Source organism: Tachypleus tridentatus, chromosome 13, assembly GCF_004210375.1.
Source record: "Tachypleus tridentatus isolate NWPU-2018 chromosome 13, ASM421037v1, whole genome shotgun sequence".
Classification (NCBI taxonomy): domain Eukaryota; kingdom Metazoa; phylum Arthropoda; class Merostomata; order Xiphosura; family Limulidae; genus Tachypleus; species Tachypleus tridentatus.
The window spans coordinates 100,074,550-100,080,549 of record NC_134837.1 but is presented as its reverse complement, the minus strand read 5'-3'; the positions used below and the strand labels follow the sequence as shown (position 1 = coordinate 100,080,549).

Sequence of the window (6,000 nt, the reverse complement as noted above, 5' to 3'; positions counted from 1 at the left end):
CGTGCTATCTCACGTGGCGGCTGTCGTTGTGGTGATACTTTGCGGAACGAATTGAATGTAAGCCAAATTTCAGTGAATTTCTGAACAGCTACTTTTCATGTCAAGTATTTAAACGTTTACCTGATTTGCGGCAATTATTATAGTAAGTATCAAATTAAAAATACTTTGTATTTGTTTGATATTGGAAATTTGTCTAAACTTGTAAAATGAAAGCACCCGTTTAGTTGAGTTTTATGGTAATGGACTGAACTCGATTGAGGTGTTAATATAAGACGGTAGGATATTTAAATTGCAGCATAAAATAACAACTAATACAAATAAATTATCTTCATAACTAAATTAACTATGTCAACATGAATCAAGGAAAACTGTAAGTTATATAACAACTAATGGAGACTTAATAGATGTCTGTGGAAGCTAATCGATTTTTTACACATTTCATAGGCATGGTATTTTAAATGGTAAGTTTTATATATTTCAGATCGAGTTTCTACATATTGTTATTTATTACCAGATTTCGTTTGGAAACATCATGATAACTCACAATCTCTCAATCGAATTTTTCATTTTTAATACAATTTAGCATCACTTCGAGAGTGTGTTAACGATCAGAGTGAAGAGAGATAATGGATTAATTATAATAATCACGTACTAAACAGAATGATGTCTGCAGCTAGTACTATACGGGTGGTCCGTAAGTTCCTACCTATACATATATCTTATGTATCCAGTGTATCTGTGTGGTGTCACCAGTATTCTTGCGCTCAAGTGTAAATGGGCTTACATCGGCCGTATTTCTCTGAAAAAAAAAGAAACAAATTTATAATACATGCGTAATTGAATATAACATAATAACATATGGATGGGTAAGGGCTTATGGACCGCCCTGTATATCTCTACCGCGAGGAAGAACGTTCTACTGGTGTCTTAGGGTTCTCAATATGCGCTTTACAGTTGTGATATCTAAACCTCACCTGTTAGTGATCATTACAGTCTAAACCACACACTTGGGTTACGTTTAGAAAACAAGCACATACTCTAAAGCCAAATATTTGATAGTGTACATCAGAACGATGTTAATAGTGCGTTGTTTTAGAAAACAAGATTGATGGTGGAGCAACCATATTTAGATATTATTTACTGTGCTTGCAGGAATAGTTAAATATAGAATTTACAGTCACCATGTAAAATGTAATACAGTAGAACATGTTATTTAATTCAAACAACAATCTGAAGCCTCAGTGGCTAGAAACATTAATACATGAATCATGGCGACAAAGAGCATGTGACCGGATAAAACGTGGAGGCGCAGATAGCCTAGTTGCTTTGCGCCATAAAACGCCAAACCAATCAACAAAAAAGTGGAAAATGAAGGTTCCGAAAGGTATCATATATGTGAAAAAAACGCCCTTACATATTTTAAAACATTACAGCATTTTTAAAATTGGATTTGTGATTATTTCGTGCCAACTACTTATAAAGCAAAAGAATGAAGTTAATCTGATCGCGACCCTGTAAAACAACGGATGTCTAATTACTGATAGTGTTTGGACTTATTTGTCGCATTACTTTCGTGTCTAATACGAAAATCAGATGAGAGGTTTGTGAAGCTTGTGTTAAAACTGAAACTTATCTGAATATATTTCAGCTGTTTTAAGGTTTAATTTTTTAAAAAGCAATTTAAAAATTCAAAATGTTCATACCTCTACAGTTTGTAAAGAGTAAAATGTTGTTTTTTATCATTTTTTACTGAAGCAATGTTATCCATTTTGGTTTAGCTTTTGGACTTATTACATCATTGTAAATTAAGCTAGCATACCATACAGAATTAGTCGAAAGAGTGCCCAGAGTGACACCAATATGAAAATCTAGTATCATGGCTGGCATTTAGAACTTTTGCATTTGGTATATCTATGAACAGTTAACTATTTGTGGCAGTGTTATGATAACTTCTTGTCATAGGCTAAACTTTCTATAAGTTAGACTTTATATAAATTTTCCAAACCTTTATTCAGGTGATTGTATTTTGTTTCATGTCATACCTGAAACTAAATGACAAACCTTAAACTTGTCACTTTACTGGTAGAATCTCAATACGGGACATTTCCATCTTTTATACATAAGTGTTGGGTTATTGATGACGAGAAACCCACTCGAAATAAAATGTATCTCAAAATGGCTGAGATACAATTGGTGGATTTTTTAGTCTTCCTAGTCTGGACTTCGTATGCTGCTGATTAAGCAGTTACTTGGGTAATAGGTAACGTCGCAGACTTTTTGCATGCATACTACTAGTTAGCGCTAGGGGAAAACGAGCTTTCTGGTGAGAGTTACACTTTAAAGGAATCCAGATCGCTAGACGAAGTAAATTTTATCAGAAAGATTTGTGTTTTGACCATCGTTCAGCAAATATATCTATGAATAGTATAGAATCAGTTTTATGTTTCACTTATTACTCATTTGTGTTGCGTTATTTGTTGGATATGAAGAGTTTTTGCAGTTTGAACATTGACTTAGAGTCTCTATATTTAGGATCTATATCAGATCCTGTGATTTGAGTCTTACAAATGAAACAATAACGATTCTCTCTATGGAAGGACATCACAAGTATTAGAACATTTTTAAAAAATGACTGAAGTCATAGCTTGAGTTCTACTTGTCATTAAACAAGATGAAGTAAAAATATTATAAACCAGCAAATGATATTCATGCTTATAACATCTAAAGTCACTTATGAATGTATGGTGGAGTTTTGTACCATTGTTAGGGGCCAATGAAATGTAGCTGCCGACCTGTGTTGCAGCTAGTAGTTCCCAGAACTTTAAAGAAAGAAGTAATTCCGACTTTATAAAATAGAAGGACTGGATAGCATCAGGAAATGTCAGGTATCGTTGTGAATATGCAAAAATGACGTTTTTGGCTACTTTCCTTGAGAAAAAATCCATGTCATCAAGGATAACTCTGACAGAGAGCTGTAGATTCATATTTAGAGAGAACTGCCATAGGTATAACTGATCATCTGCCTGAAACAAAAATAGATAGTCTATATACGCTGGTTGGTATTGATTACTTCATTAATTGAGCTGAATCTGATCCTTTGGTTAATGTAATAGCAAATTACATTTCTGATGTTATTAACAAAGGATAGCGTCATTTGAAGCACCTAAATAAATTTAAAAAGATCAAGGAACCACTTCAGTGTCCAAATAGTTACGCGATTGTATCAAGTGTAATGAAAGTTTACATTTCCACATAACATCCTCAGTTTGATGGTTTGATTGAATGAGCAGCAGAGACTGTCAAAATAATTCTTTGATTCAGATGAAAATAACATTATTTAGTTGGTGGTCATTGTTTGTCTGTTTCTTGAAACCGATGGTAAGAATCTGCGGAAACTCAGTCACCTGAGAATCACGTGTCAGTAGCCAGACCAATGGTCCATGATCAAAATATGATGGATAGCTTCAATTTCACCTTAATTGTTTTCTATCTTTCTATAATTTTGTGCTTTGAATTTGTATTTTGTATTGTATTATACATTTTTTGTTACTTCGTATCGTGTTTAGTTTTGAATAATATTCAAATATTTTAGATACATTCCAATTAACTGTCTATTTTCTCAGGTCTTTATTATGCACGATTTTATTTTATGATTTTATTTCATTACGTGTCGGTCAATGTTACTGCGTTTCCTTCATTTATTCTACAATTTCATTCAGCTTACTAGCTACCATTTGATTGTTATAATATGGTAAATGTAATATTTTATTTTTAGTTTTATTGTATAATGTATTTCAGTTTATTTCGAAATTGCATTTAATTTTGTAATCAGATATTTTTGTTATTTGTTTACCTTGTACTTAATTATGTATTCGTATTTATTTCTTTGTGATTTTGTGCTTAGATATGATGATAACGAAATAAAATATCATCCATCTCCTGAGAGAACCATTGATTTCCCAAACTAAATCAAATGTTTTCGGAGACAAATAACTCTTATGTTATATAATTGCTTAAAGGAGATTTGGGAATTGACGAAAGTGGCAAGGACTGGAGAAATAACATCTGCTGGTTGGACAATCACTAAAGCTGTAGTTACTTCAGGTACGACTATAGAGTCACTTGTGGTAACAAGTGTCAACGTGCTTGCGAATCTCAATATATTAACTTTGATACACCGGTATCATAACTGATAAGTTCAGGCAATGACGTGTGCAAAGCCCTTGGTCTTTTTACAACATTGAAAATTAGTAAAAATTAAGCTCAGAATTGAGGGGAAATTTAAGGCAGCCTAAAATATGCACCAGTGTAGGAAAGAGCTAATGTGGACAAAGAAAGATCTGTTGGCCAAATCCAGAAGATGATAAGTCTTCAGCTGCTTTGGAGAACCTGATGTTAATGATGAAATGAAGACGTCTTGGTGTATGTGATATTATATGTGTGCATATTTCCCTTTTCCCATTTCTCTTTTGCCTTTCAGTGACTCAAAAGTAAGTCTGAGGGCTCATACCGATGAAGACCAATTTTCGACACACGTGGTAGGCAGAGCACAAATAACCCATTGTGTAACTTTGTGCTCGGCAACAAACAACCATTTCTTTTTTTTTTTGCTCATTTACAATGTTTCAGTGCCATTTCCTATACTGGATTGAATTTTTTAATTTACTTCCAATTGGTTTAATTTAATCTAACGTTTTTGCTGAACAGTTTTGTTTTACCTGTTATTTTGTTCTTGTAAATTCCAATTTTCTTTCATCAATTTAATTAAATAACTTATTTTGTCATGACTTTAGAATTTTATTTCCTTTTTTGTTTTACTTTTCTGTTTACACGTTTATAACGATTTTAATTCCTTTTTTTTTTGTATCTAGAATTTTAATTACTATATACAATTTTCCACATTTACTCATGTATTTTTACATTAAAAGAATCTCATTAACACCTTCCAGTTTTATATAGGCAGACATTCACACTTACATTTATGATATTTTTCCACATATGGCTTATTATATCATTATTCTCAGACATTTCCTTTATGTTTATAGCGATCGATATTTTGATATTTTCAAATTTAATGGCAAGGTTCAGGAATAGAAATAACATGTGGCATGTTCTGTATACCTTGATAATGATGCATTGTAGTAGTATGCTTGGTGTATACTGTGTTTATTGTATCTGTTATACATTAGTATAATAATTCTTACTGAATGTAGATTTGTAAAAAGTTGTACACCTATTTAATTATTTTGTATTTGTTTAGATAGTTTATAGAGTACGGTATAGTCTCGGATCGTGATTCTGTGAAATCGCATTGCGTCATAATAAGTGTCAATTTGAAATTAAATTTTAAAGTTATATTAGCCTGTGAATAGGTTTAAAATATATAAGAAAGTTGAGAATATATCATAAACTAATTCTTTCTATAACTTATGTTTAGATTTGTAATTATATTTCTTAAAATTTCCCTACAGATGATATGTTGAGTTCCAATATTTTTGTTGGACATAGAGCTTGTCATCTCTTTAATATTCTTTCATCTTGGAATATTTCCATTTTTAAACATGGCTGTTGGCTTTGAAATACCCCTCAGTTGATCTTGCGATTGCGCGAAAATATAAGCAGAATTGTTGCAAAAGGCTACTTATCCGTAATTAACTCTCATACTGAGAATATTCCTAATTTATTTTAAAAGATACTAAACTATATTTTTGACTGTATAACCTCCATTGTTATAGTATGATTTGATATCTCTAAAATATGTAGTTTTATACAGTGGACATACTGTATTTTCGACCTCAATGAAATAAAATGCACTCATCAGCTGAATTGTAAAGTCAAAGACCCCTCACCGATTTAGGCAAATCCCTCCTCATTTTGAACTACTAACCACAGGAAAGGCAACCTGTCAACAGCATCCACCGCCAAACGAGACTTACCGGCTTTAAACCAAAGAAGGGAATTGACTGCCACTCTTATAATGCACCTACAGTTGAAAGCGTT

At 32.3% G+C, this 6,000-nt stretch overlaps 1 protein-coding gene across 1 annotated transcript in view; it reads left to right on the top strand.

Annotated features, from left to right (window-relative positions):
- LOC143240501 (monocarboxylate transporter 5-like) overlaps window positions 1-6,000 on the top strand; it is a 50,714-nt gene continuing 44,714 nt past the window's right edge. Inside the window, exon 1 of the mRNA XM_076483019.1 lies at window positions 1-142. The gene's annotated coding sequence lies outside the window, so the exon portion shown is untranslated. The remainder of the gene's footprint in view (window positions 143-6,000) is intronic.